General features: G+C 57.3%; 1 protein-coding gene across 1 annotated transcript in view; it reads right to left on the minus strand.

Moving 5' to 3' along the window:
* POU2F2 (POU class 2 homeobox 2) overlaps positions 1 to 8,760 on the minus strand; it is a 79,160-nt gene extending 70,400 nt beyond the window's left edge. Inside the window, exon 1 of the mRNA XM_082438691.1 lies at positions 6,394 to 8,760. The gene's annotated coding sequence lies outside the window, so the exon portion shown is untranslated. The remainder of the gene's footprint in view (positions 1 to 6,393) is intronic.
* Positions 8,761 to 9,524: the final 764 nt, after the last annotated feature.

A 9,524-nucleotide genomic window follows, 5' to 3' on the forward strand; every position in this document is an offset into this window, starting at 1 on the left:
AGGTGCACGCTGATGTATGCACACGCACATACGCACGCGTGCACACTCACCCATACAAAGACCCCAAGACACGCACACCAGGCAGGATGCCGGCAGGACCAGGCTGGGAAACCCACCCTGTCGCAACACAGCCGGCTCTGGCCCTCTCCCCACTGAGGCGAGAAGGGCCACCCGGTCTCTGGTCTGTGGCCCCCCAGCCGGCTCCAGCCAAACGCGCCATCATTTGTCCAGCCCCGAGTCACATCAATTGTCGAGCCTCCCTCCTCGCTGACCGGCCATCTCGGCCATCAGCGGCCTCGGCCATTAGTCGGCTCCCGCCTCTGGCCTGTGTTTGTTGAGTCTCCCTTACCTGGCAGAACCGTCCAGACCAACGGAGCCCTTTCAGGGTCTGCCTGACCCCTTCCCCAAGGGATTCTGAGGTCCCCTGTCGTGTGACCCTCAGCCCAGGCCTCAGGGCGACCCCCTCCCCTCGGCGCACCGCTCAGGCGGTCACTCTTCAATGACCGCTGCCCACGGTGGTTCTGGTGGATCTCGAGGCTGTGTGTTTGAGTGAGTGTGTGTGTGTGTGTGTGTGTGTGAGTCCTCTTGTAGGCATGTGTGTATGGCTGGTGGGGTGGCTACAGCTGTGCTTTAAGTCAAAAGGAGTGTGTGCATGTGCGTGCGTGAGTGTGTCTGTGTGTGTGTGTGAATAGGGCTTAGGATACCAGCAGCTGTGCTTAAAGTCAAGGAGTATCTGAGCGTGTGGTTGTGCGTATGGGGAGTTAGGATGTCAGGGGCGTGCTTCACACGTGTGTGCGTGCAAGTGCACATGTGTGCGTGCTGGAATGCAGGGAGTGACTGGGTGTACGGGTCTGGCCTTGGTGCAGGGGCTGTGAGGGACTGTTTCTGTCTCGGGCATGGGGATCAGCGCGGTACAGGCTTCTGCTTTGCAAGCGGTTGTGAGCAAGAGGAGTGTGTCTCTCCCAGAGTCTGCTGCCTGTGTTTGTGAAAGTGACAGATGCTGCCTCCCCGGCCTCACGGCGGGGGATTAAGTCTGTGAATGCCACATGAGTCCGCACCCCGGTGGGGGAGGGTCCCCAGCCTGCTCTTACACTCACGTGTGCGGGCCACAGCCCTGAACGGTATAGGGTCTTGGGGATGACGGCTAAAGTACGCCCTTGCCAGTTTCTCTGAAGGAGAGAGCGTCCGAATGGACGCCGGGGTGAAGGGCTATGTGTGTGTGTGCACAGGCGCTCACTCACGCTCACACTCTAGTCCGTGTTGTCCAAGGCACACTGCCGTAAGATGCACATGTGCGCTCAAGATCACACACGTGATAGCTCCCCAGGGCCAGAGAGATCAAGTCCAAACTTCTCAGAACCTCCAGAGATAGGCCCTGCGACACCGTGCCAACCTCAGCTCTTAGGGCCGTGCCCCCAACCTGGGCCGCTTCCTCCCTGCTCCCCGCTTCCCTCGGTCATCTTTCCGCCCTCCCCCCGTGCCCCCTTCCTCAGTGCCTGCACATCCTCAAAGACCCACTTCCCTGTTTAAACACACACCTCCCTCCTCCGGGTTCCCGATGACCCAGAAGCTCCCTTTGTGCTCCAGGCACCCAGAATCTTGTCTAAGGCTGGGTCCACTTCAGAGCCCGTGGTTGGTCCCTAACAATCGTTTTCAGGTAAGGAGCGACCATGCTGCCATGGCCTGACTACCTCAGGGAACTAACTGTACTTCATTAGCTGGGTGACTCACACCACTCAGTAAATATCTATTGAATTCGGGGACCTAGGAGGTGGGGTCACCCCCTCCAGCCTCCTTCCGAGTGTGTCAGAGCTGGGAAAGCTGCCTGCCCCGAGGATCTAAAGAAGGTGGGGCTGTGGATGAGTGAGGGAAGGGGCACCTGCCTCCCAAGGCCACCACCTGCATCTGGGAAGGTGGCTGTGCAGCACGGGGCCCACCAGCAGGGGCGGGGGGGGCGGGGGGGGACATAAGCTCATTGGTAACCCTGTCATTGAAGACGGCCAGCCCCAAACTGTCACCCACAGAGTGGGCGCTCAACCTCACTCCTTTGCTGGCTTTCCCTGCAAGATACAAAGCGAAACCCAGGTCCTCAAAGCCCTTGCTGAGCCACGTAAGGCATCCATCCACCTGACAGGTCCTGGGAGAGGGCCTGTGGATGGACGTCTCAGGGGGCGGGGAGGAAGTGGGGGAAGGCGCCGAGCCAGGGAAAGGAAATGGTGCTGGGACAGATAAGAGGAGAGGTGCAGGCCTCCAAAGACAGGCCAGGCTTGATACCAGGAGTCCAAGACCTCAGTCCTAGCACCGCTTGGGTGCTCATAAGCTGAGAGAATCAAGCCCTCATCTGTGAAAGGGGCACCATCAGGGCTGCCGTAAGAGGTAGGCGGTGGTAAGGGGCGTCGTCATCGTTATTATTATTATTATTATTATTATTAGATTAGGAGTTGTTAGGCCCAAGGGAAAAACAATGAGTGATATATATTTAGAAGAAAGAACAGACCCCGGTCTGAGGAGACCCCCACGTCCACTCTCTCCTCCAACAATTCCCCAAGGGTTTCTCAACCATTTCAATCCTGAAAAAAATACTGGAAATTAACCAGCACATGCCAGACAGGGAAACTGCTTCCTTGCCCCCATCTAAGTCCAAGTACCCACTGGCATAGCTATCTGTCCCTCGATCCAGGGTCATGCCCCAACACACTACGAATATGCACCAGAGCTCTGACAAGCTCTACCCAGGGGGGTACTGAGGTTGAGGCCCCTAGCTTGGCTGTCACATCGGTGGGGGAAAGGCTTCTGGCCTATGGCCCCTGCATGCAAGGAGCGAATGTGTATGAACCAGAATGCAGGGGGCCTGGGGTGACCACTGATGGGTCTGCTGGAAAAAAATCTGGCTAGCATGCTGTTTAGGATGTATGGGCTAACCTCCATCACACACACACAGCATGGGTGTGGGCGCACACACACACACAAACACACACACTGTGGCTGAGTTCTTTCCATACCACGGTCCGTGAAACAGACACCCTCCATTTTCCCTGCAAAGACTGACAGAGGGAAGTGAGGGCAACCAAGGTCCCCAAGGATGGCATTGCAACCGGCCGGAGGGTTGGCCAGCAGCCTAAGGGAAATGGGGAGCTGGACCTTTCCAATGGACGTGGATGGGCCTCTGTCCAGCCTTATCCAGAAATCAGGAAGTAGATGCGGAATCCCATTACCAGCAACTGGAGATGCTGCCGGTGGCCTTGATGCGATTCCCTCCTGGCCCGCCTGCCACCCCCTGCCACGGGACGCTTTGTTACTACGGAAGAACCAGGGAAGGTTTCTGTGGGCTGGCAGACTTCGGGGAGGCGGGATCTTTTCTTGTTTTGTTTTCTTGAACCCAGCTTCAAGGTTGCTGTGCAAGCATGCTGTCAAGCCCACCCCTACGCCCACGACCTCTGTGCACATTTCTCATCACTAAACCGGGACCCTACTTCACAAACCCACCCTCCTTCTGACCCAGGACACACAGAGACCCAGAGACACCTAACAAGAATAACAAACAACAACAACAGTAATAATAGCTCTATGTCAAAACGGTATTACACTTTCACACAGGTGACTTTATTCCATGTGTACTCTTGGGGCACACACCACAGTCAGACCTAGTACTTGCACGCAGAGCCTGTAGGCCAACCACGCTACACGTACAGACTGACGCACCCACCGCCGATGCCAGACTTGGCACACAGATCTGCACACGCGCCAACGGCCGCCACGCACAGAGCCAGAGTGCCTCCCGAGTGCACATGCGGCGAGGGCTCCATGGACATCGAGACAAGGGAAGGACCTTCCAGGATAAATACTCGCGCCAACTCCCTCCTGCACACATATCACCCACAATGGGAACCCCCAGTACCCGGTCTCCCCCCGCTGGACACACATGTCATGATTCTACACCTTTGGCTCTTCACTCTGCCAAGGCTCCCAAGCCCTGCACACAGTCAGTCCGTCCTGCACGCCTCTCTCAATGCCCGTAGGCCGTGTACACATGCACATGGCCGCCATGGTCTGACTGTACACTCCAGCCCCTCACTGCGCACTGACACCACACTCTCCCTTCCTGCCCTGGGGGAGGGGGCAAATTCGCCTGGCAGGATGGTAAGAGGCTAAAAGCTACTGAGTTAAGCGTCTCATTGGGTCTTTCCCTAAATCCAGGACCAGCTCCCTAACTCTGCAGGCCTCAGGAGGGAGGGAAAGAGCGGGGAGTGGTCAGCAGGCCAGAGGCTTTCTCTTTGGATCTCTTACCTGGGGCGCAAAAGCTCTGAGGACCCTCTCAGATGGACCCCCGCACAAACTGCCTCCCCTTTTCACTTCCCACTAGCCATCTGTGTCATTTTCTTCTCCGTCCACACCCTTCTCTCTCAGCGGGGCTGAGTCCAGAACCATGAGCCCTCACTTAAAGTCTTCCCCTCCCCCTGCCATGGCCCCAGTGAGCATCCAGCAGGACTTCTCCAGGAGGCCAGAGGAAATAGGGGGATGGCGCTAGAGCCCCCCCACCCGGGGCAGACCCAAGCCCCCAGCAGGGATAAAAGAGGGTAGAAATACATGGGTCTGCGGAATAAGGCTTAGACTCTGGTGGGAACTTAGGGGAGTCCTGTCTTTGCACAGAGCCCCTCTCCCTGGCACACTGTTCAAGCCGAATGCTACAAAAGTGATGAATAAATGAAACTGAGGGAGGGGGTAGAAAGGACGGGGCGACAGGGAAAATGAGTGGCAGGGAGGGAGACAGGGGGAAGGGGGAAAAGAGAGAAAAAGAAAGGGAGGGTGGAGAAAAGGAAGATGGCAAAAAAAGAAAACCTGAGGGGGTGGGGGGTAGTTTTTCTGGAGAGGAGGAAGAGACAGAGAAACTGGAAAACAGGGAGAAAGAGACACCAGCAAAGGAGATGGAGAAAAAGGAGCCCAAGGTAGGACATGAGAGGAAGAAAAGAGAAGGGAGCAAAGAGGCAGGAGGAGGCGGCCGAGGGGGTTCCCCAAGTTACAGACTTTGCCCAGAGAACTGAGGGGCGCACCCTGGCTCCCCAACATCGCTCCGGGGCCCTGGAGCTCCACTGCCCACCTCTCCGGCCAGAGATGCCGAGGCCTCTTCGAGCCCCGATCCCGTCTTCCGCCCTTCTGGCAGTCCGAGGCACCCCGCTTCTTTCTCTTGCCCCTCATTCCCACCCCCAGCCCTTTCTCGTTCCCCGTGCCCTCTTACCTCTCCCCCCCACGCACCCTGCTTGCTTCCGAGCTTCAGACAGCATCACCAACCAATATCCTCACCATCATCACACTACACCGGCCCCCACACCCCCAGGAAAGGGAGGGAAAAAAAAAAAAAAAACAGGCGGCACCGCCACCAGCCCTGACCCCCTCTCGCCTCATTTTCTCCACAGTCGCCCGTTCCCCAAATGCAGGGTCCAAAATGGGGATCCCGCCCAGCCCAGGGAGCCTCTCCAAAGCGCCGAACGAAGCCAGTCGGGCGCAGATGCCACCTTGTCTCTCCTCTCGCTCCTTTTTGTATATGATGGCCCCAGCCGCGATGTGGTTTATTTTCGTCTTTTTATTGGTGTTATTTTTTTCCTCTTTTTCTTTATTTTTTTGGCCTGGGGGCGGCAGCGATGAAAGCGCCCACCGCCCGTCTCCTCCGCCAGCTCCCGGCCGGCCGCTCTTTCTCTAGTCTGCGCTCCTGGGCCTCCCTCCTTTCTCTTCTCTGTCTCCGCTCTGCTCCTCCGTCCTTTCAGCTCCGTCCCCAGTCGACTGCTCTCTCCTCTCTCTACTGCCTCCTCCTCCACGCCTCTCCGTTCCCCTTCCTTCTTGCCCCTTCTCCCCTTTTTCTCTCCCTCTTCACCTCCTCTGCGTCCCCATTTCTTCCCATCCCTCCCCCCCCAACCACGCACATCTCTCCTTTGGTTCCCTCGCTGCCACCAACAGTAAGCCGACCCCACACACACACCTTGCCCCCAAATAATAAAAATACCCAGCCAGGGGGCAAAGCCCCGACGCCGGGCGCCGGGAGGGAGGCGAGAGGGCCGGGGCCGCAGCGGCGGCGGGCAGCCCGAGCGCGGTGCGGAGCGAGCGGCGCCCGCCCGGCTCCCGCCCGGAGAGCTCTCTGCAATAGGCCGAGCCGGCTGCATTAAGCTTCTTGCAATCAATAAAGCGCGGGTCAGATTATGCAAAGCGCAGATATTAATATGCAAAGTTTTAAAGATTTTTAAATGGAAGGGCGAGCGCGGCGCGGGCGGGCAGGCAGGGGCTGCGAGGGGAGAGGGAGGAAGGGAGGGCGAGCGGGCGGCGCGCAGGCGAGCTGGGGAGAGGAGGAGGCTGCCCGCCGCCCGCCCGCCCGCCCGGCTGCGCCGCGCCGCCTTGCCTTACCGCTGCTCCCATCGGTAGGCGCCGCTGTCTTCGCCATGCGCGTCAGCTGCACGGCTCCGAGGGGATGGCCGAGGAGGAGCCGCCGCCGCCAACGCTACCCCCGCTCCCGCTCCCGCTCCCGCGCCCGCTCGCTGCCTGCTGCTGGCGCTGCTCTGGCCGCTGCTCCTCGCCTGAGCTGCCGGCGCGAGCCCAGGCGCGCGCCATCCCCGGCTCCCACCTTGTCCCCATGGCAACCCCGGGCCCAAGGATGCTCAGAGAGAGAGCGCGAGCGAGAGAGCGAGGGGGGAGAGAGGGAGAGGGAGAGGGCGGGGAGCGCAGGGGACACGGAGGCAGGGAGAGGCCCCAGACTCACAGAGACACAGAGATTCACAGAGACAGAGACACGCAGAGACACGCAGAGATAGGCTGAAACAGATAGAGATGCAGTAACAGAGAGAGGGGAGAGGGGTAGGGAATAGAGGGGGACACAGAGACAAGGAAAAGCACAGAGACCTACAGAGACACACAGAGATACACAGAGACATACAGAAAGAGACAGAGGGGAAAGGGAGGGGCAGGGAGCAGAGGGGGACTCAAAAGCAGGGAGGTGCCCTGAGGCCTGGAGACTCACAGAAACACCCAGAGACACAGAGACATCCAGAGACAGAGACAAGGGGAAAAAGGGAGAGGGAATAGGCAGGGAGCACAGAGGACTCAGAGGCAGGGAAAGACTCATAGAGACAAAGAGATGCCCAGAGACAGAGACATAGAGTCAGAGAGACACAGAGACACACAGAAACATATAAACACAGAGACAGAGCGAGAGGGGTGGGGAACAGAGGGGGACTCAAAGGCAGGGAGATGTCCTAAGACCCAGAGACTCAAAGAGACACCAGAGACACAGAATACAGGAAGGAAAGGGAGAGGGGAGAGGCTGGGAGTACAGGGGATACGGAGGCAGGGAGAGACTAACAGAGGCAGAGAGATGCCAGAGACACACAGAAACATGTAGACACAGGCATGGGCGGGTGGTGAGGAGAGAGGTGGGGAGAGCAGATGGGGACATGAAAGCAAAGAGAGGCACTTAGAACCAGAGACACTCAGAGACAAAGAGATAAGGAGAAGAGACCCATGCAGAGAGAGAGAGGAAGAGTCAGAAAAACAGCCACAAAGAAGCAGACAGACAGCAGATGTGAATAGTCATAGAGAGAGACAGAGACAGAGACACAGATAAGAGAGAGAGACATGCAAGAATCAGAGATAGGAGAAAGAGCCACACTCAGAGAAAGAGGGAGGAAGAGGCAAGACAGAGCTGGAGAGATAGAGAGATAGGAAGACACAGAGACAGAGACAGGCACAGAGAGATAGACACAGAGATAAGAGAGACATGCAGAGTCAGAGAGATATGAAGAAAGAGCCAGAGAGAGGCAAAGCCAGAAAGACACTGACAGAGACCAAAAGATACAGAGACTGAGACAGAGAAAGAGAAAGAGGCACAGAGAGAGAGGGGCAGAGGCAGACAAGGAGATAGATGACTAGTGAGATGTAGACAGAAACATAGAGAAACATAGGGATTCTGAGAGGAAACCTAAGAGACAGAGAGAAAGAAATGTGCAAAGAGAGACACAGAGGCCAAGATGGAAAAAGAGACAAGAAGAAATACAGACAGTGAGAGACAGAAAGCAAAGACAGAGATTTACAGAGGCAAAGTGATGACGCAGACAAACACAGAGATACAGAGACCTGGACGGAGACTGCAAGAGACAGAGGAGACATCTAAAGAGACAGAGAGAGATATGGTCGATGGAGACAGACAGACACTGGAAGAGGTGCCCTGGTGGACAGAAATCCATAGGGAGGTACAAGACAGAGACACCAAGAGATAAATGGAGAGTCCGAAATACAGAATGAGACTGGAAAAGATGTGTGTGGTAGGGTGGGGGACAAAGAGGCAGAGCCTAGGGAAAGCAGAAAGGTGCAGGCTGGGGTGAGAGCAGAGACCAGGAGAGGGACAAGGGGGTCTAGGGGAGGGGAGGGGGAGAGAACAGGAGAGCAGGTCGGGGGAGACAAAAATAGCAGGGAGGGGAGGGAGGCAAGGAGGGCAGGACAGGGTCACTGAACACCTCCCCTGTGCCCGACACAGTAAGGCTGGGGAGGGAGAGGAAGGAAAGGGAGGCTGAAGGGGAAGGGACCCTGGGCCCCAGGCAAAGTCCGCTCCGAGTCTGAGGAGGACACGTGGCCGCCAGCCCCGGCCGGCGGGGGCGCTGCGGTGCGGGGAGGAGGATGGGGCTGCGAGTGGTACCCAGACCGGGAAGGGGTTTGGGGGAGGAGGGCGCGGGCGCGCCGCGCGGTCTGGGCTCGGCAACAGCCTGTCGCTTTGTTACCCGTCATCCGGCTGCCCCGTGCCGACTGAATGGGCACACAGGATCGTCGCGTTGGGTGCGTGAGAGAAACATGAGAATCGCCAACTGCCCACGTGTACCGAGAGGGCTCCCGGGACCTACAATGCAAGTGCGTAACAGAAATAAATACAGGAAACACCTACCCCGCGGGCGTACAAAGTAAGTACACGGGCCCGTGCAGCGTGCTTAACAGACACGGAAGTACCTACTACCCCGTGTGCGCAGCAGCCTCTTGGGACCCACACTGTGTGCACAAAACAAACAAATGCGAGAAATACTCACCCCGTGTGCATACAAAGTAGGTACAGGGACTTTCGCAGCCCGTGCATAAGAGACATAGAACCACTTAATGCATCCTGCACAACGCAGGCCCTCAGGCCCTCAGGCCCCACCCACACTGACTGTGCAGGACACAAATAAATACAGGAAATGCCTGCCCCACCTGCACAAGACTAGGCACCCAGGACCTACAGGGAGGGCATGGACGTAGGAACCACATACCAAGCAGCTTGCCAGAATCCACACTGTATGCACAGCGCAAATGAACGCAGGGAGTACTGTATGGCCTGTGCCTATAACGCAGGCGCATGACCTAATGGGCCTCCCTAGTGTCACCGTGAGAGAGGCCCACGAGCAGGTTCTGGAGACCCACAACGTGAGTATAACACAAGTTACTATAAGAAACTCCCACTCCGTTTGCAGACAAAGGCACATGGGTCCCGCTAGTAAGAAGGAAACCCAAAAAAAGGT

This window comes from Balaenoptera physalus (assembly GCF_965194825.1).
Source record: "Balaenoptera physalus genome assembly, chromosome: 19".
In the NCBI taxonomy this organism is placed as follows: domain Eukaryota; kingdom Metazoa; phylum Chordata; class Mammalia; order Artiodactyla; family Balaenopteridae; genus Balaenoptera; species Balaenoptera physalus.